Source organism: Chiloscyllium punctatum, chromosome 8, assembly GCF_047496795.1.
Source record: "Chiloscyllium punctatum isolate Juve2018m chromosome 8, sChiPun1.3, whole genome shotgun sequence".
Lineage (NCBI taxonomy): Eukaryota > Metazoa > Chordata > Chondrichthyes > Orectolobiformes > Hemiscylliidae > Chiloscyllium > Chiloscyllium punctatum.
Window position 1 is genome coordinate 67319989 of NC_092746.1, and position 27413 is coordinate 67347401.

Sequence of the window (27413 nt, forward strand, 5' to 3'; positions counted from 1 at the left end):
TTCATTGGCATGCCAGCTGGCAAGCAGGATCCCCTAAACCTCAACAAATTCCACCCTTGGAATTACAGTAATCTGGTTTAGTGGTGCCCTAATCTGGTTTCCTTTCTTTGATAACTTTTTTTCCCAGTCAGATAATCATTTTTCTTGTCACTGCAACTGAGACTTTACCATTGGGATTGTATCATACTGCACTGTCATATAGTGTATTAATCATTTAAGTAATTAGCTGTACAAGTTTTGATCATTAAACTTCAATAAAAAAATCAATTTATATTTTTAATTAAGACTTACCAGATTCATGTTGGTTGAGAATAAAATGTGGAGCCCCTGGCAATGAAATTACGAGGTGTCAATCTGAGTAGCTCTCAACTGACAAGTTCTTTTGAAAACTGAGGTTAATGGTGTTTTCTGAAGCATTGTTTCTCTTCAAGATGTTGCACTGGTGTGATTTGATAAAAGTCATTTTATGATAAAAATTATTTTACTTTCAAAGTTAAAGTGGTGTAAATATATGAATGCTTTCTTGGGGAGTTTTGTAAATAAAAAAGGTTCATCATTTTGACAGCAACTGTTGTGGAACGTTTACCTTTTCTATTCTCGGAAGACTTACTGAATCATGTACATGTTAACCACAGTTTCCTGTTGTTTTAAACGTCTTTGTATTGACAGACAGCAAATTGCATTTTTCAATTAAGCACTGGCTATAGGGTACATTGTTCTTTAATAGATTGTTAGAAATTGTCTTCACATCTTTTGTTGTGTGAATCAACAGAAAATAATTAAAAAGGAAACAAGATTCCTTTTTGGTGATGTCTCCTAAATAAGCAGCATTAAGTCAAGTCACCATAGTTTTGCCAGGCCATAGAGAGCTGCTGCTCTCATTGGAGGGTGACGACTAGTGGTGATTTAACCTGAAGGCCACCACACTTCAGGCAAGGGGAGGGTTTGAGAAGACGAGTCCTTCACAGAGCCTCAGCCGATGCGCGAATTGAACCCATGCTGTCGGCACACACAGCTTTGCAAACTAAGCTTCTAGCCAATAAGCAGCATATAAGCAACGTCACCACCTGTATTACTCATTGATGATATTCTCTGATAGGCTAAAGCTGGAAATCCACTTGTAACCTAATTTATACAGGTTCAGGTTGATTGGTAAATAGATTATGACTTAGTAATTAATTGCTATCAGGATTCTGCTGATCAAAATATATTGTCAATTACGCAGCATTTTGCATTTAAAAATTTTGATCTGGTTGCTGAACAACAACATAACTTTTAATGTTACAGAGGCAGAAAACGAGATAAGATCTTCCATCGGGAGTTAAGGGAGGTAGGTAGGAATGTGAAAATCAGTACCTCCAAGGATGTAATCTCTGGATTACTTCCTATGTTACATGCCAGTGAGGCTAGGAATTGAAAGACAGTACAATAAAATATGTAGCTAACAAGCTGCTGGAGGACTTTAGGTATGTGGATCATTAGGATGTCTTCCAGGGCATGTGGGACCTGTACAAGAAGAACAGGTTGCATCTAAGTCAGAAAAGCACCAATATCCTGGCAGGGAGGTTTGCTAGTGCAAGGGTGGGAAGGGTTTAAATTGGTATGGCAGAAGTTGGGCGTGGGAACTAGAGGAGTGAATCAGCAGGTAAAATGATGGAGGAGGAGTCAGAGATTAAGAACAGTAAGACTGAGAGAAAGAACTGACAAGGAGAGGTGACTGAACATGGCAGGACTGGCAGTCTAAAGTGTATTTGTTTTAATGTGAGGAGTATGACAAGTAAGGCAGATAAATTTAGAGCTTAATTTAATATAGATAACTATGATGTTGTAGCTATTATAGAAACTTGATTGAGAGGGGGCCAACATTGGCAGCTGAACATTCCAGGATTTAGATGTTTCAAGTGAGATAGAGGGGGCTGGGGAGTTGGTCAACTCTGGAGAATATCACAGCTGCACTGTGGCTGGACACCTTGGAGAGATCATTCAGTGAGGCCAGGAATAAGAAGAGTGCAATTACTTTGATTAGATTTTACAACCGGATGTAGACGAAATGCGTTGGAGTTATAAGGAGAAATGTTGCTGGTGTTTTTGAATCTGTAGTGAATCTGTAGTCTACATCCCGCACCACCGCCCTCAGACCCCACCCCTCCAACCGTAACAAGGACAGAACGCCCCTGGTGCTCACCTTCCACCCTACCAACCTTCGCATAAACCAAATCATCCGCTGACATTTCCGCCACCTCCAAACAGACCCCACCACCAGGAATATATTTCCCTCCCCACCCCTTTTCCGCCATCCGCAAAGACCGTTCCCTCCGTGACTACCTGGTCAGGTTCACGGCCCCCTACAACCCACCCTCCCATCCTGGCACTTTCCCCTGCCACTGCAGGAACTGTAAAACCTGTGCCCACACCTCCTCCCTCCCCTCTATCCAAGGCCCTAAAGGAGCCTTCCACATCCATCAAAGTTTTACTTGCACGTCCACTAATATCATTTATTGTATCCGTTGCTCCCGATGCGGTCTCCCCTACATTGGGGAGACTGGGCGCCTTCTAGCAGAGCGCTTTAGGGAACATCTCCGGGACACGCACACCAATCAACCACACTGCCCCGTGGCCCAACATTTCAACTCCCCCTCCCACTCTGCCGAGGACATGGAGGTCCTGGGCCTCCTTCACCGCCGCTCCCTCACCACCAGACGCCTAGAGGAAGAACGCCTCATCTTCCGCCTCGGAACACTTCAACCCCAGGGCATCAATGTGGACTTGAACAGTTTCCTCATTTCCCCTTCCCCCACCTCACCCTAGTTCTAAACTTCCAGCTCAGCACTGTCCCCATGACTTGTCCGGACTTGTCCTACCTGCATATTTCCTTTTCCACCTATCCACTCCACCCTCTCCTCCCTGACCTATCACCTTCATCCCCTCCCCCACTCACCTATTGTACTCTACGCTACTTTCTCCCCACCCCCACCCTCCTCTAGCTTATCTCTCCACGCTTCAGGCTCACTGCCTTTATTCCTGATGAAGGGCTTTTGCCCGAAATGTCGATTTCGCTGCTCCTTGGATGCTGCCTGAACTGCTGTGCTCTTCCAGCACCACTAATCCAGAATATGTAATACGCAATCCAATTTAGTATTATTTCAACCTCAAGCTTTATTCTGCAGCTCACCATTTGTTGCGAATCAAACCCTCCATTTTGCTTTTACAGTGACAAAAACAGAAGTTGCTGGAAAAGCTCAGCAGGTATGGCAGCATCTGGATACTGCCAGACCTGCTGAGCTTTTCCAGTAACCTCTGTTTCTGATTTACAGCATCCGCAGTTTTTGTTTGGTTTACCTTGTAAAGTGTCTGCTTTTGCTGGTGTAGGAGGAAACTTATTCCAGCAACTTCACACGGTTTCATGACTTTTCAATGGGCAGTTCAAATGTGGTAATGTAAGTTGGCAATAAATATTGGCAGAACTCAAGGTTTGTGTAAAGATTTGTAGTCATAGATGTGGAAATGTTTGCCAAGCCGTGAAATTGATTTGCAGATGTCTTGTCGCTGTCTAGATGTCTAGCTAACCAACAGAATAAACAACAGATACATAATCTACTTAAAACTTTACTTGAAACTTGAGTTGCAAATAACCAGTTATCTGCTCAGATATGTTTTGTGAGCTGGACCTTACCTGAAGTAGTTTGGTCAATCACTTTTAAGGAGGATTGTCTGTTGTGTTCCATGGGAGAGGATAATGTAATAAGGCAGAACTGTTGTGAGCATCAAACTGTTCTTAGATCACTAACCTGATGTCATAGGTCTGGGCTTCAGTTTGGAAATAGCAAGTTTAACTCTTGGACTCGAGAAAAGATGGAAACAGAAAGAAGGAAATTGTAGGTTAATTAGTTTGTAATCTATCATGGGGAAAATGTTGAAATCTAGTATTAAGGTGGTTGTAGCAGGGAGCTTTGAAAGTTTCAATGCAATCCATGGAGTCAGCGTGGTTTTGCGAAAGGCATATCACATTTAACTAATTTGTTGGAGTTCTTTGTAGAAGTGGTGGGGGACCTAGGTAAAGAAGAACCAATTGATGTGCTGGTGCTTAGATTTTCAGAAGGCATTTGACAAGGTACAGCATTAAAGATTACTGCACAAAAGAAGATTTCATGGTGCAGAGGGAATCCTCTTAGCATGGATAAAGGTTGGTTTGCTAGGAGGGAACAGAGAGTAGATATAAATAGGTCATTTTCCGGTTGGCAAGGTGTTACAAGTGCCATGCAAGATTGGCCTGTGCAAATTATTTTTAAATTTTCTGCTGATGTAAAGGTATGTTAGAAGGTCATAGAGTCATTATAGATGTATAGCATGGAAACAGACTCCTTCGGTCCAACTCATCCATGCCAACCAGATATCCTACATTAACCAAGTCCCATTTGCCAGCATTTGGTCCATATCCCTCTAAACCCTTTCTATTCATGTACCCATCCAGTTGCCTTTTAAATGTTGTAGTTTTAGCAGCCTCTACCAGTTCCTCTGGCAGCTCCATACATGCATCACAATGTGTGTGAAGAAGTTGCCCCTTAGGATCCTTTTAAATCTTTCCCCCCTCACTTTAAACCAATCCCCACTAGTTTTGGACTCCCCTATCCTTATCTATTTACCCTGTTCATGCTCCTTTATTATTTTATAGACTTATATAAAGTTATCCCTGAGCCTGAAGCTCCAGGGAAAACAGCCCTGGCCTAATCAGCCTCTCCCTATAGCTCAAATCCTCCAATCCCAACAATGTCCTTGTAATTCTTTTCTGAACCCTTTCAAATTCAGCAAAATCTTACCTGTAGCAAGGAGACCAAAATTGAATACAATGTTCCAAACGTAGCCTAACCAATGTCCTCTCCAGCTGCAACGTGACCTCCCAACTCCTATACTCAGTGATCTGATCAGTAAAGTCAAGCATACCAAATGCCTTCTTTGCTATCTTATCTACCTGCTACTTCCACTTGCAAGGAGCTATGAACCTTCATTCCTGGTAAGTTGTGAATAGGACAAAAGGAATCCATAAACTGATATTGATAGGTTACATGGGTGGAAAAATATTTGGCAGGTAGAGTATTATGTGGTTAGACGTAAATTTGTTGTCTTCGGCAGCAAGAATAGAAAAGCAGCAGATTGTTTCAAGAGAAAGAGATTGTAGAACTCAGAGGAACAGTGATGTCCTGGCAAAAATCACGAGCTAATGTGCAGGACCAACAAGTGATTAAGAAGGCACATGAAATGTTGTTTATTGCAAGGTCAGTGGAATATAAAAGGAGAGATACTTCGCTACAGTTGTACAAATCATTTGTGAGACCACATCTGGAGTACTGTACACTGTTTTGGTTTTCTTATTTAATAAGGGATATTAATGCATGAGAAGCAATTGAGTGAAGGTTCACTTGACAGATACTTGGGATAGAGGAGTTATTATAAGAGGCTAGATTGCACAGGCCAGGCCAGGCCTGGTCTATGTCCATTTGCAAGAATTGGGATCTTCTCAAAGCGTGTAAGATCCTGAGGGAAATTGAGCTGATGTAGGATGAAAAGATGTTTTCCCTTGAAGCAGAGGCTAGAACTGGGACACATTTTAAACATAACTAGGTCTTCCATTTAAGTTAGGAATTAGTGTAAATGTTTTCCTCTTGGAGGATGGTGAGTCTTTGGGACTCTCTTACCTAGAGAACAGTGGAGGCAGGATCAGTGGCTATTTTTTAAGGCAGAGGTATTTGCTTCTTGACAAATGTGGAATCCAAGAGCAGGAAGGGTGGGGTTTGGAATATGGACTTAAGATCACAATCCTATCAGCCATAATCTTATTGAATGATGGAATGGGCTGGAAGGGCTAAAGGTTTACTCCTACTCCTAATTCACATGCTTTTATGTTTTTCTAAAACTGTGGGTCATTAACCCATAGTGCAGCTGCAAAATGAGGTCTTTGGGTTGCAGCTCCAAGGTGATAAAAGCTGGCATGGACCTCTGACCAAGTTTTAACAGCCTTGCAACCCTCTTAAAAACCCCTCACTTTTTTTTAATGTGGTGTATGAGACCTAATTTCTGCTACAAAAAGCTAGTGTAAAGTCAGTTTCTTACCCCTTCTGCCCACAATTGTCACTGTGTGGTCATAACAATTATACCAATTGTCAAGCCTTGAGTATAGGGTGAGGCAATGGCTCAGTTGTATTGCTCGATTGTTAATCCAGAGACTCCAGTAATGGACTAGGGACTTGGGTTTCAATCCCATCATGGCAGACAGTGGGATTTGAATTCAATAGAAATCTGGAATTAAGAGTCTAATGATGACCGTGAATCCATTGTCAGGGAAAAAAAAAGTCTGGTTCACTAATATCCTTTAGGGAAGGAAACCACCATCTTTACCTCTTATGGCCTACATGTGACTCTGTGTCCATAGCAATGTGGTTGACTCTTAACGGAAAGGTTCTGACCTGAAATGTCGACTCCCCTATTCCTCTGATGCTGCTTGAACTTCTGTGTTTTTTCCAGCTCCACACTTTATCGACTCCACCTCCTAGCTGTCCTCTGGCCAATTAGGCATTGGCAAGAATACTATGCTTGCCAATGATGCTCTCGTCCTATGAATGAATAAAATTAATTGGGATCAAGTGGGAAAATGTTTGGAAGGTATTGCTACTGTTGTAGGACAGTGGTACTGGTCTGGACTAGAGATTATCTGGAATAGAATTGAATAAAGTGACCTGATAAAAATAATTCCTGCACATTTAGAACCAACAGTTCTTGGCAAAGTTGCATGTGTTGTTGCTATATTTTGAAATAAGAAGGGACAGAATGGCGATGTTCAGATAGACTGTAGATCTTATTGATGCAAATTGGAATTGTGGAAACAGCAGCTCTGGTATAAAAATTGATACTTCCCACCTAGGTATTGTAATAAAGAGATACTGTATTAACGTGGAATGGTGTAATCAGACCAGGAATGTAGGAGCATTGAGAGTTTATTCAATTTATATATTTTTTCTCAGCAACTTTTTCAGGGATGTTGTTATACACTTCTGGAGCAGGTGGGACTTGAATCCAGGGCTCCTAGCTTAAATGCAGAGACCTTACCACTGTGCCACAATAGCCCTTTTCTATTCACTTTTTATGCTCATTATTGACAGAAGTTTAGTAGGTTGCAAATGTTTTTAAAGGCTGTAAGGAAACTACTTGTTCAGCACAACAGTCAAAGTTTCCCACTCATGTGTTAGATTTTATGATTCATCTGTCAGGGATGAATATATACTTGTTTGGAGCTCACATCTGAGATTTTTGGAGCAGGCAGCTGTTTGTCATAAATTGCAAGAGAGATTGTTACTTTTATTTCTATACCTTTTGGGTTTTAAATCGCACTGTGAGAGCATGTTGCTAAGTCTGTTTTCATGTAATTTGATCAGCATATGCGGTACAGAATGAGTTTTAGTCGGAGAATATACAGAATAGTGTGAATTTAAGATTTTACCTGGCAGTTTCTTTTTTTGCAAATTTATTTTGGAAGTATCAACATTATGGTCATTGGCAGATGTTGGTACCTTTTTCTTTCAGTCAATGGGAGAAAGAAAAATACTTAAAGATTGTGGTGTCCACAGCAGTGTCAAGTGAGAAAGACAAAAGCAACATACTGCAGATACAATGGAGAAGAGCTCTTACACTAATGTTTAAGCCACATGTTCCAAATATCTTGTCTCTTTTTGTATCATAATATAAAATTGAAAATCTGAATTGTCAAAATAACAGATTTTTTCTTCATTTGCGGGATGTGGGTATCATTGGCTGGCCAGCATTTATTGCCCATCCGTAGTTAATCTTGAGAGTGTGGTGGTGAGCTACCACCTTGAACAGTTGCAGTCCACCTGCTGTGGTGACCTACAATGCCATTAAGGAGGAAATTCCAGTGTGAGTGTGGAAATTTGCTATTGATTAAAATCTACATTTCATCTTGGAGAAAGTTTGCAAATGTCTATACCAATGACTTTTGATCTGGGTAGTGGAACAATTGTAATTTTAAGGTAATATTTTAGCTGCCTCTACTGAGAAATGATAAAACCCTTCTCAATTAAAGGCTGCAGATTTAATTGATTGGAGTCCAGCAACCTCAGATGATTGAAGTCCACTGGCATCCATATAGATAGATAGATAGATTTCTTAAAACCATGTCTTTGAAGAAAAATATTTTATAGTCCTTAACGCAGTTAGGTTTTGTATGTTGGTGTTGAAAATTTGTCTCTTTCTTTCATGATTCCTTTCTTGACAGAATGGGGCACATTTTCCAAGTATATGTCCCCAATCTTGCAATACGAGTTAGCAGCAAATAAAAAATCATTCCCATTGCATCTTCAGAAAGGTTAAGCGAATGTCTATATTTAGTTGTTTTGTTTATCCTTATTACCAAAGCCTTATAAGAGATATATCATTTAGACTTTTATACAGTGCAGTGTGCATACATTAAATCCCAACTGTTTATTTTCTCCAAAGGAATGTTTCAGCAAGCTTGTAGTTCCCTATAGTGAGTTGAATAATTGCTAGTAATTATGCTTACCTGCAGCTTTTGTGTTGTTAATAAAGCTGTACAGTTTATTGTTTTTTTTCTAAATACATAATATTACCAATCTGCAATGCCATCAAAACATATCTCGGGCTTCAGAAATGTTATTAATTTTAAAACCACATACATTATTTGTGGGATATTATAAACTATGTTCCATTGAGATTGTTAATGATTCTGTTACAGACGTTTGTTTTATTAAGGGCGGCAAGGTGGCTTAGTAGTTAGTATTGGTGCTTCACAGCACCAGGGTCCCAGGTTCAATTCCAGCCTTAGGAATTGTTCCAAGTTCAATTCCAGTCTTTGTGGAGTTTGCACATTCTCCTCGTGTCTGTGTGGGTTTCCTCCGGGTGCTCTGGTTTCCTCCCACAGTCCAGATGTGCAGGCCAGGTGATTTGGCTATGCTAAATTGCCCATAGTGTCAGGTGCATTAGTCAGAGGGAAATGGGTCCGGGTGGGTTACTTTTCGGAGGGTCGGTGTGGACTGGTTGGGCTGAAGGGCCTGTTTCCACACCGTAGGGAATCTAATCTAATCTAATATCACAGGTCATTCTACTGTAAGTTAAATTGCCTTATGTAAGTTGTTTACTACAGCTTGTTTGCAACACATACAAACAGTGAAAAATAAAGTTATGGAACAATAACTGAAGCCACAGAGTGGCTTATCTAGTCAAATGGGTTTGTGCATTCCTGTGGCAAGTATGGCTTGCACTGAATTTTGAGTATTTCCTCTAGTTTTGCCAAGCAACTTGCACATTAGATAAATCTTGCTCAGAGAGTTTGACCTAAAGGTAGTAAAAGTTTCACAAAACGGCAGCTCTTAATTTGATGCAGCTTAACATTAAAGAAATTGTTGCAGTAGAGTCTGAATACTGCACTAAATATTGACCGTAGCGCAGTGAAAATTTGGACAATACTGCTTCTTTTGTGACTCAATAGTTAGTAACTTCAGGAAGTACACAAAGGGAGGGTCCCCTCTTTGAGGCTGAGCACTATGCTTCATTGAAAAGCGCAAGCTGTCACAAATAAGGAAGAGGTTTAAGGGCTTGGTAGCAATAAGGGAAGTATCAGCAGGAGGTGGAAAGCAAGTATGCTCCTCTATCAAGCCCTAACAAAATTAGGTTAGGAGCTGCTGCAACCATGTGGAAGGAACATCTAGAATACTGTACAGAACCTTTTCACATGTAGTTCATTTAATGTTTTTCAAGACACCCAACAGCTCCTCCTTCTCAATATCAACATGTCTTAGAGTATTAACAAACACCTCTCTAAACCTACCATCATCCATTACTTTCTCCTCGATGAATACCAATGCAAAATACTCACTAAGGCCCTCACCCATTTTCTCTGGCTCCAGACATAAATTTCTATCTTTGTCCTTGGGTGGACCTCCCTTTCCATAGTTACTGTCTTACTCCTGATTTATGTATAAAACGCCTAAGGATACTCCTTAATCCTACTTTCTAAAGACATCTCGTGGTCCCGTCTCACCTCCTAATTTTTTTTTAAGTTCTTGTCTGCTTTCATCAAGGGTCTTATTTGATTTCAATTTCCTTATATATGCTTCCTTTCTTTTCAACTGAACTTACAAAATTGCTTATCATCCACAGTTCCCAAATCTTGTAGTCCTGATCTTTCATCCTCACAGAAAATGCTGGTCCTGAATTCTGTTTAGCTGGCTTTCAAGACACTCCCACATGTCAGATGTGGATTTATCTTCAAACGGCTGGTTCAAATCCTATTTTTCCAGTTCCTGCCTAAAACTGTTATAATTAGCCTTCACCAATTTAGCACTTTCACCCGAGGACTAGTCTCATCCTTTTCTATAACTATCTGAAAACAATTTATTTGACTTGATCCCTTTAATTCTTTCTATTTTACTGTTTTGATTTGTTTGGTTTTGGGGTTTTAGGTAGAAACCTTGTGGGCAATTAACATAATCCAATGACCAAAAGAGAAAATGCTGGAAAATCTCAGCAGGTCTGGCAGTATCTGTAAGGAGAGAAAAGAGCTGACGTTTCGAGTCTAACTGACCCTTTGTCAAAGGGATTTAAAACCTCCTGAGTATTACATTCAAGACATCTTAATATTTACCATATGCTTGGCCTCCACTTGCATGACTTGTAGACCCAGTTGCTTTCCATACCTTTCCTTCCAATCCTTACCGCTGTAGATTCTGTTGGGTCAGCTTTTATAATCGATTTCAGGCTGCATTGCTAATCAGAAAATTATCTTTTACATGTGTGTTTCCATTCCATTATCAACCCTTTGACTCTTGAATAGCCTCATGAACATATCCATTATAAGCACTAAAGAAAATCCTGTTCTTTTTACCTTGGCCCATACTTTCCTGTCATCAATTAATTTTATTGATAAAATGTAAAGTTTCACATTGGCAGATAATGTTAAACACATCATTTAGAGCTAAATGTTTAGATTTGTGCAACATCATGGAGTTTTGCTGATGGGACCCTGAAATCTGAACACGTTTGGCACATGATGTTTTGATCATCCTCTTTTTGTCCTATTCTTTGTGATTTCTTTAAAATTTTAATATTCCATTTCTTAAAATCTTGGACTGTGGCCCAACCACCATATATTTACTATCCACTGCCTTCAACATCATAGTTGCCCAGCCTTGAATATTCTGTTTTACCTCCTTACCAAAGTCTATAAATGGCACTGCTTTGGTGGACTCATCATTTCGGTCTGTTCCATGGAACTGATTTCTTCCTTTCCTTGCTTTTTATTTTCTGTCCTCATCCATACTCTTTCTAGTCAAATCTATGACACTTCAATTGTTCTCCCACACTCTTAGCAGTTTTGAATTTCCAGACCTAATCATCTCCTATTCCCTTCATATGTTCTCCTGCACTTCTAACATTCACTTGGACTGTTTTGAGTTTCTTTGTTAAGCAAAGGCCTAAAACATCCTGATCTAACACCATCCTCTTCTGTCACTCAGTGTCCTCCAGATAAAAGTTATGGCTAAGTAGATCCTAGCTCTGCCTACCACTTTATGGGGGATTTGAAATATACTTGATTGCAGTTCCACTTGGGCTCCGTCCCTTATCTCTTTTCTAGTGTTTTGATGACTGTATAGATGCAATTTCCTGCTCTTTTCCTGAATAAGAAATTCTCCTAAAACTGAGGAATGCACCTGGAAATGGTCGGTTGAAATTACTATTTAAAGACAAATGTACAGGAACCCTTTGGAAGTTGGGAGCAATTGTGAATTGTTTGCTACAAGGGTTGTAATTACACGGAGAGTGTGATGGTTAAGTATTTAAAGGAAATACCCCTTTCAGCAATTAAAGCATAAGTTGCCAAAAAATAAGTTGTATTGAGTCATTGATGTTTTGAATTATTTGTTGAAAAACATGAAGCCTTGCCCTGTAATTCTTTTGAGCTACCAATTGTAAGTTGGAATTTATTTTAAAATGATGTTGGCTCTCGACATAACTTGTAACAGAAAACCAAATGGTGATTGGGACCACTCTGTAAAAGTTACTCTTTTCTCCACAAGCCTGTTCCTAACTTTTGGATCACCTGTAATTTCATTCTTTACCATGCTTGCATTCTGACCTTTTCTAACCTTGGCCTTCTCAGTGTTCTAGTGAAGTGCAACATGAGCTTGAGAAACAGGAGTTTACATTTTGATTGGCATTTTACAGTTTCTAGATTCAACAATGCATTCAACAATTTCATACCATCACCTATGCCACCATTTTGTGTCCTCTTTCTTTGTTGGCTTTGGTTTTACTTCCCTATTTTCCTCTTTTCTTTTACATTCCCTTGTTTTCACAGAACAACTTATCATACTGATGTTTCATATCTGCTCTAGAGACGTACTTTCTTTCTTTATTTGGGCCTATACTAAGAAGCTTTACATCATGTAATCGTTCCTGCCCTCCATTCTATCAGTCTTTTTTTTTGTTCTTTTCCCCATCTTGCACTATTTTGTTTGTTTAGAATATATTGCATTTTAAACTTTTCCCGTTATAGGTTACCAATCTGAAATGTTAACTCTATTCTTCACTCCATACATATGGCCTGGGCTGTTCAGCATTTCCAGCATTTTTTACTTTATTTACTGTATTTCCTCTTGGAGGTTTTTTTACTCTCATCTGTAATACTTGCTCGCAATTTTGTTTTGGCTTCTTTAACATGCTTTTCACTTCCCCAATTTTTGTGAGTAGTTCTATTGAGGTATTGAACGAATAAGCTCTTCTGGTTTGGGAGAACACTAGAAATTGGCGATTTTTTTTTTCAGTGATCTGTAATTTTTAAAAATCTTTTATTTCTCATTTATCCGAGCGTGCTCACTCACCAACTTTGAGATTCTTTTGGATGTAGGCAAGGCTGTATTTATTGCCTCGACTAGACTTCCTAAGAATGCGGTGGATACTTCCCCTGAGTTGTTACAGTCATGTATGTGCAGTTCATCTGCAAGCAATTCCAAAATTCTTACACAGTCATAATTAAGGAATAGTGGTTTATATCCATGTCAGGGCGGTTTATGACTGAGGATACCTTGTAAGTTATGGTGTTCTGAGACAATTTGTGTTCCTGTTCTTAGTGGCATTGATTTTAGGGGAGGAGAGGTATTGTGAGAACAATCCTGATCGGATCTGAATTGCATCTAGCAAATCATACATACCATAGTTTCTGTGCACTATTGGTGGATTTTGTGCCCTTTGGCTGGGGCACCATTCAGGTGAATTGCTCTCTCGGATGCTTTTAAACTTCTTCAGTGTCATTGTGGTCTATGAAGGGGTGAACATTCTGTCACACTTTTGGCTGAAACCTTGCAGATGGTGGAAAGGCTTTGTGGAGTCAGGAAGTGAGCCACAAAAGGAGTACTTAGATTCTAGCATGGCGCTGATATGACAAGAGTGATTTTAAACAAAAAAACTTCACTACTGTCTAAAGGTTTTGCTTCGCTTCCCTCCTACTGCTAAATGTTCAACATTAAATTTTAAAAACTTGTTTAAATAAATATTAATTTGGTTTTGAGTTACACTTTAGAAATTTGGGTATCAACAAAAAAACCTGTTGGGTCTATTGGCATATCCATTTACCTAATAAAAATTAAATGTAATTGCTACATTGTGTTCTGGATGTAGGCTTGTTCACTGAGCTGGAAGGTTCATTTTCAGATGTTTTGTCACCATCATCAATGAGCCTTCGGGCGAAGCCGGAGTGTGTTAATTGTTGAAAAAAAAAGTTAATATGATTCCAGGCATGTGGGTACATAAGATTATTAAGAAGTCAGAGCTGTTGTAGACCAATTAACCCATTGAGCTTGCTGTGCCATTCAGTAAAATTTGTGGTTGATCTGATTTATGCCTTTAACTCAATTTTTGTGCCTACCCCCATCAACTTTGACTTGTTAATCAAAAATCTGTCTAACTATATATTCAATACTTTGCCTTCATAGCTCACTGGAGGAGATTGTTTGTTTGTTTCAAAATAATTTCGAAGACTTTTCCCCTCAGCTTAGTCTTTATTTGGAGACGCTTCTCTTCAAACTGTGCCCCATGGTTCTAAATGCTTCCTTGAGCCAAAGCATTCTCTCAGCATTCACCCTGCCAAGTCCCCTCAATCATATGTTTCAATAAGAACATCTCTTATTTTCCTAAACTCCAGTGGGTTTGGCAAAGCATGCCTAATGTTTCCTCATAAAACAATGCTTTCATCCCAGGAATCAGGCTGATGAACTTGCTCTGAACTGCTTCCAAAGTGAGTACATCCTTAAGTAAAGAGATCAAAGCTATACATAAGAGTCCAGGTGCAGTCTCAACAATTGTTAGTACAGTTATAACAAGACTTTCCTACTTTTATGTACCTTCCACCTTACAATAAAGGCTAATATTCTATTTGCCTTCTTAATAATTTGTTGCATGTTAAACTTACCATACATCACATAAAAGGAAACCGAAATCATCTGTACCACAACATTTGCAGACTTTCTCAATTTAAATTTATCTTCTGATTTTCCATTCTTTCTGACAAAGTGGACAACCTCGCATAAAGCTCCATCTGCAAATTTTTTATCCATCCACCTATCTATATCCCCCTGCAGATGTGTTGTATCTTCCTCAAACTTGCTTTTTTACCTCTTTGTATCATCGGCAGATTTGGCTACAACACAATAGGTCCCTTAATCCAAGTCATTTGTATACATTGTAAGTGATTGTCGCCCAGCACTGATCCCTAGGGTACTTAACTAATGAAAGACTGTCAACCTGAAAATATCTTGACTGTTTTTCAGTACAACGTGGTGCTTCACTTGGAGCTGATCATTGCCTTTGTTCCCTCTGAATTGCTGTACTTGGCCAGATCCTCTAGCAGCAGCAGGCACATGGCAGTCTGGGTCTTCCAGGAGCTAGTAGTGCTGTGCGTTTTGTAATGAGCTAGACAGGAAGCCTGCTCCACAATGCACTCAAAAATATCGTTGACGAGCAAGTTCATGATGCTCACGACCTTTGAGGAGATGCTGGTGTTGAGATGAACCAGCTTCATCACTTTGTAGATATAGATGGCATAACTTTCTTTCTTGGAATTTCTCCTCCTCTTGGCGGTCATTGTTGATTGCCTCTTCACTGCTTTCCTAAAGCCCTTCTTTACAATTTGTCCTCTCTTTTCTTCAGCTTCAGATTATTAGATAGTTAATCCTGTGTCCAAATTAATATGTCACTCCCCACCAGTGAGAGTTCTTAATTGCAATATTGAACTTCTACCTAATAAACTGTAGAAATTTTTATTTTTGCATGTATTAAAATTTGGAATTGTCATTGTTCCTTTTAGCTTCAGTTAGACATGCCAGTTGGTTCACAAAAACAAATATTTTGGAGCTAAGTAAATGTGTGGTTAGCTGTGCAGCTGTCTTAATTCTATTTTGCAGCTGGCAGTTATACAAAACAACTTCAAGGACAGCACAGTCAGGGAACTTCCTGCACTTCACTGTTACTACAGAGGTTCAATTTGATGGTTGCACTGTAGAAATTGTAATCTTTATGATCATTATAGACTAGCAGCCACTCCTAACAGTCAGAAATATGGTTGTTCTTCTTTTGTACCTCCTTCATGATAGCTGCAGTCAGGGAGCAGATTGCATTTATTTTCAAGCTTCAATTGTCTTCTTGTCGCAGATGCATATATGTGGTATCTATTTTAGCTTTCTCCTAAAAGTAATTTCTAAGATTCAGAAGTTAAATAAAAATCCCAAATAAAACCACTATTTAAGATTTATGCTGCTTTTAGTATTTTTCTTTGAGCAACTATCCACGTGCATGTGTCACTGCATTTCAGCTCTAATAACTATTCTGGTTCCGTGGTTGTGGCCACCATCGCACTATCTTTTCTTGCCTGGGTGGATATGGGAGTTGTGTGGGTGTGAATGATAAGAATTTTAAAAGTTAATCTGTGTCGATGGGTAACTGCATGCAAGTGAAATTGTATGCTTGTGTCGCTTGTGTATACTTTTCTCTTGCTCTTTTCATGCATGATGGTTTATGTTTGGCTTCTTCCAACATGTTCTCCATGCGATTTAATACAATTGTGACAAATTTATATACATTAGATTACATTACATTACATTACAGTGTGGAAACAGGCCCTTCGGCCCAACAAGTCCACACCGACCCGCTGAAGCGCAACCCACCCATACCCCTACATTTACCCCTTACCTAACACTACGGGCAATTTAGCATGGCCAATTCACCTGGCCTGCACATTTTTGGACTGTGGGAGGAAACCGGAGCACCCGGAGGAAACCCACGCAGACACGGGGAGAATGTGCAAACTCCACACAGTCAGTCGACTGAGGCGGGAATTGAACCCAGGTCTCTGGCGCTGTGCCACCGTGCTGCCCTTCTAATGCAGTAACGTAAAGTAGCTGTAATAGCTGAAAATTATATTTGCTTATTGTACCAACTATGGGGATGGTGAGGAAAAGATTCTATTGTGTTGGTGTGTAATATTGTTGAGTTGTATTGAAAGTATACATTTTATCAACATGTATTTGATTGGAATGAGAGTAAGATGCACTTTTGCTGGAAATACTATTCCAAAAAGGATTTGAAGAGTATGCTGCTGGAAAAGCACAGCTGGTCAGGCAGCATCCGAGGAGCAGGAGAATCGATTGTTTCGGACATAAGGAATCTGGATTCCTGACTGGCTGTGCTTTCCAGCACCACATTCTTCGACTCTGATCTCCAGCATCTGCAGTCCTCACTTTTTCCAACCAAAAAAGATTGTCCACTTCCAAAGCCAGCTACAATACCTCAACCTGGTTACACTGATGAGGCCTCTTAGTTTGGACATGGTCTTTAATGGGTCAAAGTAACTTAGTGATACAGTACAATACAACATCTAGTTAAGATTTGCAATTACAGGACTACTGGCAAAAACTCTGCAATTCTCACTGACCTGGCCAAGTCTCAACGGCAGTGCTGCTCCACTATTAGTTCTGTTTCAAACCCTGAGAACTTACACAACCTCCTTTGTCTTGCTCAGTTCCACTTTTGGTCACAGCACATGTGGTAATGTTGTCCATGCAGTCTGCTCTTACTTATCTTCTTTATTGTGCTCCATGCTTCTCAAAGCTTAGCACTTTGTCAATGCTTTCAGTCTTGACCAATACTTTTAACATAGTTTGATTGTTCTGTTCTCACTTTTGTGATATGTGTTGGGATTTTTGTTCGCATTCACTCTTATCCCAGAGATCAAACAAAGTTGTGTTATTCCTTCTTATTTAGCTTAATCTCTCCATTGTGTTTGTCACAATTACATACTCTGTTTCCCTACATTATTTTACTTTGCAGAACACTTCTGTGGATCCAATTTCCTTGATTTCATGGTGTACATTCCAGTGCATCTCCCACAGACATTCCCCACTCCCATCTGTTATCCTGGATCTGTTTCAAGACTTATCTTTGGTCTCCTCCTTACCAAGGTGACATTGGCCACAGACATGAGGTCAGATTTCATAAATTTCAACCCTTTATCACAGTCCTTGATTCTGCTGATACCCACAAGTAACAGTTTCTTCAACTCAACAACATAATTGAAACCATGCATTTAATGTCTGGCAAAAAAAAACTTTGCTCTTCTGGCAGAATTTGTCATTGCTCGATATTAGTGCCCTGTACGACTTTCTGCTTTGCTACCTATCCAGGATTCTTGCTGAACGTTTATTGTCTTGCCCTATTCTGGTCATTTGGTATTTGATTCTGTCCTCCGCATACTTTGAAACTTTCTGCAGTGCTACATCTGTTTGCCCCTTGAAACCTAGCATTTTTACCATCCTGTCAGTATTGACGATTAGCGTCATAGTCAGACAGAACAGAAACAGACCCTTCAGCCCAACTCATCCATGCCAACCAAGTTTCCTAAACTGAACTAGTCTCATTTGCCTAATGATACAGCTCATACTCCATTCTTATTTTTGTGACATACTTCATCTTGTTTTGTTCGAGTACAGAAATATCTTGCTCCACAATGTATGATTGTTACTCTAAAATCACTGACAAGCAACATATGCAGTTTTTTATTCTGGCCCCAAATTATTCACAGAAAACACTTAGAATGCTTACGACCATCTGAAATAAAAAATGTTTATCACAATATAATTGACTTGGATTAGAGACCATTTGTAAGAATAAAGGATTAATCCACTGCATGTTACAGCTCTCAGTAACATAGCTGAAAAGCAGAAACCACTGTGGTTTAAATGCAGTCTTCAGTTGTAGTATAATTTTGGGTCAGATCATTGCTTCATAATAAATGTGAGCTCTCCAGCAGTGTTCAGCCTGCACCATTTGGTTTTGATACATCAGATTAGTAGCTGCATAATGAAGCATTGATAAAGTGGCATTTAACATTATTTCCTTTTAATGAAAGCTTACCAAAGCAATGTAAAATGTAAGCAAAACAACATTTCAGTTGTGATAGTTTTCAGCAGTTTATTTTTATTACTTCATTTTAAAGTATTTTGCAGTTGTTGCTGCACATAATAAGTGTATAATTAAAAATTTTAAATGACTAATACATAAAAGAAACATTGACTGCAAAGTTCCTTAGCACTTGTTCCAACAATGTTGCAAATGCTTATTTACTTTCAAGGTGAGATGATGATGTGGGTGTACATTTCTGGTGGTAGCTGCATCATTTGGCTAAAGGTGTTAGCACACACCTAGGGCACATCCACCAGAAAAGTAGGTTGATCATAAGGTAACTGAATGTTATCTACAAAGATATTGGTCCCTGTGTGATGTGTCAAGGTGATCAATGCTATGGTTAGAATTAACTGGATGATAAATCAATGAAATAAAGCAGTAGCTCAGACATTTTCAGGGGCTATCAGGTTTAGCCTTCAGTTAAACTAGTGGAGGTCTCGGGTTATAGTGACTGCAATCATTTGAAAGGCAAAGGTTATTTTTCAATTTATCTCCAATTAATTCTTTATACAGTGTGAGATAACTGGATTATTCAGTATATTTAGCCCCTGTCCTGAATAGGATATTTCCTGCAAGTTTAATTTGTAGAGACCAATGTACCATTTTTATTGTATTGCTTCATTTTATAGTATTTTCACAATTATCACAGTTACACATTACAGTTGTATAGTATATTGCAGGTGATTTACAATCAAGGGATGTAGGTAGCTGCACTTTCAACATAAAATACTCAATTTTCAGAAATGTTTACATTAAGAGTGTAAAGTTTACCTACATATCTGGAGACTTGTTCCAAATTTGTTTTGTTGATTTTCAGCCCTTGTATGCACAATTTGTAATATATGTACTTTGGTAACTTAAAACAGGTGTTCAAGCATATGCAGTCTTCTGAAACATATGTTTCAGGAATATGTGCTCTTTTAAAAAAAAAAGTGTTGAGCCCTGAAATGCACAAGCCATTTTTGAATACCCCTTCCTTTCAGATCTCTTTTGCTTTATAAAGGTAAATAGTCGTAATGGCCTAATCTAAAGGATGATGTTTATTTTCTTTCCAGGTAGTGACTCCCCTTTAAAGAAATTAAAGTCTGTGCAGAAGGAGGTTTTTAATTTCTTTGAGTTTGGGAAATATTTAGATTACAAAGTTGAGATAGCGGGACAGGAGACAGCAGTTTATCGGATCGGTCCAAATCTGTGGCACAGAGCCTCATTATTTAGTAATACAAATGACAACACAAGTTAATTTTAATGAGTCGAAAGTGGTGCAAGGTATGATAACCATTAATATGGTAATAAGTAGGGGTTTTACTGGGACAAGGGCATCAAATATAGAAAATCAAGAACCTGGTTGAGTGTATCAGTAACTACAAAGGTTTCATGGAAAATGCTGGGCTAATAACTGGAGTTTTATTAATTTTTCATGTAACTTAAGGACTTAGCAAGATATTATAGGTTGCATGGAACCCACGGTATTCCCAGTTTCTATATATAAACTGAATGGGTTCTGGAATCCGTTTCACATTAGATATAGAGTCATAGAGATGTACAGCATGGAAACAGACCCTTCAGTCCAACCCGTCCATGCTGACCAGATATCCCAACCCAATGTAGTCCCACCTGCCAGCACCCAGCCCATATCCTTCCAAACCCTTCCTATTCATATACCCATCCAAATGCCTCCTAAATGTTGCAATTGTACCAGCCTCCACCACATCCTCTGGCAGCTCATTCCATACACATACCATCCTCTGCGTGAAAAAGTTGCCCCTTAGGTCTCTTTTATATCTTTCCCCTCTCACCCTAAACCTATGCCCTCTAGTTCTGGACTCCCCCACCCCAGGGAAAAGACTTTGTCAATTTATCCTAGCCGCCATGCCGCCCCAATAAGTACATATGACGTTTGAATGGAACTCATTTTAAGGTAGCTGCACTAAGGCAAGGATAATTGTGCAACATATATAGTATGTGCCATGTTTCAAGTACTTTAGTCTATGATGCCAGTAGGATTACGTGATACTTTCATAAATATTTCGTCATTAATGAGATATAAATTGTAAGACCTACTGCTATATAATCTGTCGGATTGCAAGAATTTAGTAATATTTGGTCAGCGAACATCACGTCAGTTTGCAGAAATGTCATTTTTCTCTAGATTATGTTATGCAAATAAGAAAACCTTTGACAACACAAAGTGGAAATTTGAAGAATTCATTTTGTCGTAAAACCGTGTGACTTGCTGTTGACGCATGATTTTTTTTTGCTTAAGGATTTACATATTTCTTAAGGTTTATTTTTGTGTCATACATGAGAATTGGAAGAAAGATGGTTTTGTTCAGATATGTTTTTAATATGTTATGTTTTTATTATGTCTGAGGAAACGTAAAATGTTTTTACAAATTTTATTCGATTTACATTGTCCGTTTCTGACAAAACAATACTTTGCATTTTTCTTTCTTGCTTTTTCACTTCTTGCCTGTAATTATGATTTTGTTTTTCAAGTGAATGCTTCATTTGGCTTAAATGAAGGGACCAGTTGAGCCGTAATGAAGAAGAAAGTGCCAGGTGATCAAGATCTGTGCTCAGTTTGCTTGTCACAGTTGGAGAGATTGCAGTTGGGTTTAGTGCCCACCAATAAGAAGAGGAAAAATATTTTTGCAAGTGCATATGTGGCGCTGTGATCATGAGTTAGGATCAGGCGATGTCATGATACCCATGTTCTGAGTTTCCTACCAAAACTTTCGGTTTGAGGTTACACATTTGACTAAGATGCTGACTGTTTCTGAAGACATAAGTGATGAAAGAGTAACATTGTTATAGCGTATTATTCATACTATTGGTCATTTTATTTAAGGGAGGATATAAATGTATGGACACTGGAAATCTGGAAGAAACACAGAGAAAGCTGAAGAACTCAGCAGATCTCACAGCAGCTGTGGAGAGAGAAACAGCGTTAATGTTTTGAGTCCAATATAGCACCTCTTCAGAGCACCTGTAACGAACAGGCTAGACTTGTACCTTCTACAGTTTACAAGAGTAGGAGGTAACTTCATTGAGATCAAAAAGATCTTAAGGAGCTTTAACAGAGTAAATGTCAGTAGGAGGAGGAAAAAACAGGGGTAACTTTGAAAATCTGGGATTGCACATTTAAAATGGAGATTTGGTGAATTTCTTTCTCTGAGGGTCTTGAGTTTTTGGACTTTCTTGAACTTTGCTCATGAGAAGGTGGTGGAAGCACAGACCATGAATACTTTTAAGACAGAGGTAGATTTGTTCTTAAAAAGGGAGGCAGGAATGTGGATTTGAAGTTACAGTCAGTTCAGCCATGATCTTATTGAATTACAGAGCAGGATTGAGGGGCTGAATAGCCTTCTCCTGATCCATATCTTCACATTTGCAGGGGAGCAGTCGGAAAATAAGGAATTAGTAATAAGACCATAAAACATAGGAGTGGAAGTAAGGCCATTCGGCCCATCGAGTCCACTCCGCCATTTAATCATGGCTGATGGGCATTTCAACTCCACTTACCCGCATTCTCCCCGTAGCCCTTAATTCCTTGTGACATCAAGAATTTATCAATCTCTGCCTTGAAGACACTTAGGGTCCCAGCCTCCACTGCACTCCACGGCAATGAATTCCACAGGCCCACTACTCTCTGGCTGAAGAAATGTCTCCGCATTTCTGTTCTGAATTGACCCCCTCTAATTCTAAGGCTGTGCCCATGGGTCCTAGTCTCCTCGCTAACGGAAACAATTTCTTAGCGTCCACCCTTTCCAAGCTATGTATTATCTTGTAAGTTTCTATTAGATCTCCCCTTAACCTTCTAAACTCCAATGAGTACAATCCCAGGATCCTCAGCCGTTCCTCATATGTTAGACCTACCATTCCAGGGATCATCCGTGTGAATCTCCGCTGGACAGGTTCCAGTGCCAGTATGTCCTTCCTGAGGTGTGGGGACCAAAACTGGACACAGTACTCCAAATGGGGCCTAACCAGAGCTTTATAAAGTCTCAGTAGCACATCGCTGCTTTTATATTCCAACCCTCTTGAGATAAATGATAACATTGCATTCGCTTTCTTAATCACGGATTCAACCTGCATGTTTAACTTTAGAGAATCCTCGACTAGCACTCTCAGATCCCTTTGTACTTTGGTTTTATAAATTTTCTCAACGTTTAGAAAGTAGTCCATGCTTGAATTCTTTTTTCCAAAGTGCAAGACCTCACATTTGCTCACATTGAACTTCATCAGCCATTTCCTGGACCACTCTCCCAAACTGTCTAGATCCTTATGCAGCCTCCCCACCTCCTCAGTACTACCTGCCTGTCCACCTAACTTCGTATCATCAGCAAACTTCGCTAGAATGGCCCCAGTCCCTTCATCCAGATCATTAATATATAACGTGAACAGCTGCAGCCCCAACACTGAACCCTGTGGGACACCGCTTGTCACTGGCTGCCGTTCTGAAAAAGAACCTCTTATCCCAACATCATCATAACGGTAAATTGCATCCCACCTTTGTGGAGCATACCACTACAAAGAGACCAATCGATTAATCGACTGGGAAAACTGTGGCAAATGTAGTTTAAGACAGTTAAGTTTGAGATCATCCATTTTGGACCATAAAGGATTGATCTGAGTAATTTTTAAATGACGAAAAACAGGTGGCGTTCCAATAAAATTTAGTGGTTGCCTAATAAAATGTAGGGCTTCATGTACACGCAGTTCACTAAAATATCAAGGTGTTCAAAATAATTTAAAAGTCTAATAGGAAGTTAGTGGCTCACCAACTACTTATTTCCTGTCTAATGATGTTATTCAAATATCACAAAATTGATTACTTAACCACTTATTTTAAGAAAAGTTCAATTTTTACAAAATTTCCCAATAGCTTTGATTACTCTCAAAATTTCTGAAAAAGGCAAACAAGGCAGCAGTCAATCAACTCACTTTTCAAGGGACTACAAAGACTTTCAAGTCTAATATGATTCTTCTTCAGTTCTGTGTTTCTTTCTGATTTCAAGCATCCACAGTATTTTTCTTTTACTATACAGAGCTCTGGTTTTGCCAGTATCTGAAGTACAGTGTACAATTCTGAACACTACATTTTAAAGAAAATGTATTGACCTTGATAGGGTGTAGCACAGAGTTGTCATAATGTTTCATGAGCTTCAAGTGTTAGATCATGAGGAGAGTGCGTAAACTGGGCTTGTATTCTCTGGATTGCAAGGGTTAAGAGCTGATTTAATTGAGATTTGTGGAGATTTGCAAAGAATTAATAAAGTCAGTGAATATTACTTTTGCTTTGGATATTGGACAAGGACGTGGGTATATGAATATAAAATGAGAGGCTAGTCAATCAGGAGAGACATTTCTTCATGAAAAGGGTGGCAGGAGTATGGAGTCCTATCTGCAGAAGGCAATCTATGCTGTTGTAACTAACCATTTCAAATCTGAGATCATTAGCTTTTTGGGAGCCCAAGGATATAAAATGATGGGAACCAATCCAGGCCAATAAAATTGAAATACAGATTAGTTGTGATCTTATTGAGTGGCAAAACAGGCTTAAGCATTTGTATATTTATTTTCCTAGATTGCTTTATTGATATCACAGTTAAAAGAAGAGAAGAGAATACAGAGAATTGTTAAAGATTTCTCCAGACATTCAAATTTGAGAAAGATGCTCCAAATAAAAGTCATTATCCTTACTAGTGGATTCAACTCAAACTCAATATTTGTGCAATTTGGAGTCAAGCAAGGCTGTGTCACTGCACTGACACTCTCTTCTCCATTTTCCACAATGTAACACCACTCTCAGTCCTTGAAACTTCTCATTGGCGTGATCTTTTCTATCGTATGAATGGGAAACCGTTTGCCCTGAGTGATCTCCAGTCCAGAACTAAGGCCACCTCACCCTCTGTGAATGAACTGCAGTATGCAGATGACACTTCTCTATGCATGCACTCAAGACACACCCCAAACTGATTTTGATGTATTTATGGAGGGCCATGAGACAATGGGGGCCTTTGGTTAAATATCTGGACAACAAAGACCCTTTCTCACAGCCTCCTCCATTTTGCACTATACTGTTGCTAGCTATCAAGATCCACAACGAGACACTGGACAATATGGTTCAGTTTATATAACTTGGGACCTTCCCTTCATTGAGGGTAGACATTATCATGAAATTCAACATTTCCTCCAATGTGTCAGTTTAGCCACTGCTCTAAGTTTCATCACAGTAAGCTGTTACCAGAAGGGTAGAGGAAATGCTTCAAGGATGTCCTTAAATATCCCCACTGATTCATGGGAATCTCTTAGCCAATACCACCCAAATGTTAAGAAACATTCTTGAAGGTGCCAACCATTCTTGAGCATCTCTAGCAATTCTAGGTGGAAACAGATGGAGCATGCATAAACTCAAGCTTTCCAATCACTCACCTCCTAAAACACCACTTGCCCCATCTATGGTAGGATGTGCGGATTCAGTATTGGATTGTTTAATCACCACAAGGCCCACAGCACCAGAGAGCAAGATGGTGATCCTTGGTCTTGAGAGACTGCCTGAGAAGAAGATCTGTTTCACAATGTAACAGCAGATTTTAGATTTTACTATTTACCTTTGATTACTAAACTATAAACTCAGTTTATCATTGGATTTCCAAATGCAGTGCTGCAGTTTATGTCAGCTGTGAACTGCTTTCTCCTTTTTATTTATCTTCAGATATTCTATACTCATGATTAAATTGAGAATGGCATAATATTCTTGGAGGCCTTCTTTGAACTAATCACCAAGACAGAGGCCCTCAAGAAAACATTATCTTAGATTTATTTTTATCAGTGCACGATATAATGAGCTGACAAGCCTTTTCAAAATAATGTGGAGGATTGTACATCAGATTTGAAATGCATATGTGATTATAAGAGAAAAAGTGCAGAGGTTGAGCTTGACAAATCTACAGCGATTATTTGCTAAGTCCTAATTGTTTTATGAGATCAAATAATGTTGATTATTTCACTGCGGCCACTTTTTTTTATATACATTTATGCCTCTGGTTCATCAGATGCTTCTGACTCTTCATTTGAAGCTTAAATTATAAGTTGCAATTTCCATCCCATAATACAATTACAGCTTTATCTCCAGCCCTTGTGAGAATACATTTTTGTTCCTGTGAAGTTCCTAAGCATATTTTATTATGTTAAATATTCAAAATAGATGTGAGTCATTGTCACATCCATAAAACTGAATTAAGACATTCCTGTTTGTTGGACATGGTGAAAATTTTGGCTGGAGGGCAGATTATTCTGGCTGTCAATATTTTCATAAACTAGACCAATTACGCAGTAGGTGAAATAATTGACAGTAATAATTTGTTAAAATCAACATTTAAGACTGGTAACTGTAACTTTAAAAAATATTTGAATATCCTGGATTTGAATTGACTAAAAGGATCACCTGACAAGATTTTAGGTTGTAAGACTTTTAATATACTAGAGAGACTAATAGCAACATTGTCACATTCAATGTGTACTGTCAAGCACAAAATATCTTCCATTTAATCTTTTTACTTTTACACTGCCCTTGATGTGAATACTTCGTTCTGCAGGAGCCAGTCCAAAATTATTCCCAACTCCTCATAGCCTGTTTCCTCCTTTTTTTTCTCCAGATGTATAATTTCTAATCCCTAAACTCCCTTTTGTGATGCGGGTTATGCAGCATTTCCTCTCTCTAGCCAAAGCTAGGCGAATCTTGCGAAATTCACTTAAATCATCACAAATTTGTTCTTTTCAATCGAAGCATGAGGTCTTGCTTCCATTTCTTTTGGGAACAATTGAAACTTCTGTCTCTACCTCTCTGCTCTTTGTGTTTTAGATTATTGCAGACTGACATATTTCTGTCAGGATCAATGATACCTCAGAAATTTCTGTTAGCCAATTCCACATTAGCTTCTTTGTCTCCTCTCAGAAAGCCCATCTCCATGCAATGTCAATCACAAATGCCTTGTATGCAGGTAGAAAATTCTATTAGCTATTCCTTAATTTTTAACCTCCATCCTTTCTTGGAATTAAATAGACAAGTTTAAGTATAACTAGTGTACCAAATCTGATGTTCCTAAAACATCTTTGAGATTTGGAGATTAAGTGCTGGAATTTTGTGACTGAAGTGGGTACTTTCTAAAATCCTGTAACTGTTTAGATGGTCACGAAAGTGAGAGGTGTTGAGGTGGGCTAGTTAATTGGCCTACCTCAGTTGAGACTTTGTGGTTTCAGGAACTGTTAGGTATTTTACTCCTCAACCATCACACACCTCACATCACTACCCACAATTTAGTCTGCCTTGGCCTTTAATACCATCAATATTAACTCATGCACCTACCTAATTCTCTCTGTGCCATTGCTATAACTACAAATCCAATTCCCAGAACCATCTAAAGATGAAAGAAATGTCTAATAATGTAATACTTTTTCACTCTTACACACTTGACAATGAAAACAAACCCTCCCACTCATAGTTTATTTAAAACTTTGAATTCATTCTATGAACTCCGAGACATTGGATGAGTATCATTATAGCTTTTGAAATCATCCAAGCATTCATAATGACATCATAAGAGCTCATTGGCAAATATCAGTGATGAACTTGTTTGAAATTGCACAAAAAAAACACATTTGAAAAATAAAGGCAAATGCCAAAGCAGCTGAGTAGAGTTTTTTAAAACATTTTCAATAACAGATGCTTCCTTTACAAAGCGGGATTTTTTAAAAAGTGCAAATCATAACATTCATGCAGACTTTATCTGCCATTCGAAAGTATTTACAACTACTCCTTCAATTTGTGACTCCTAAACTTTGGATAAAGGCCTCTGCAGCAGTCAAAATGG

At 38.9% G+C, this 27413-nt stretch overlaps 1 protein-coding gene across 1 annotated transcript in view; it reads left to right on the top strand.

Moving 5' to 3' along the window:
- plcl2 (phospholipase C like 2) overlaps window positions 1–27413 on the top strand; it is a 278448-nt gene that overhangs the window by 59122 nt on the left and 191913 nt on the right. The gene's annotated exons all lie outside the window — the stretch shown is intronic.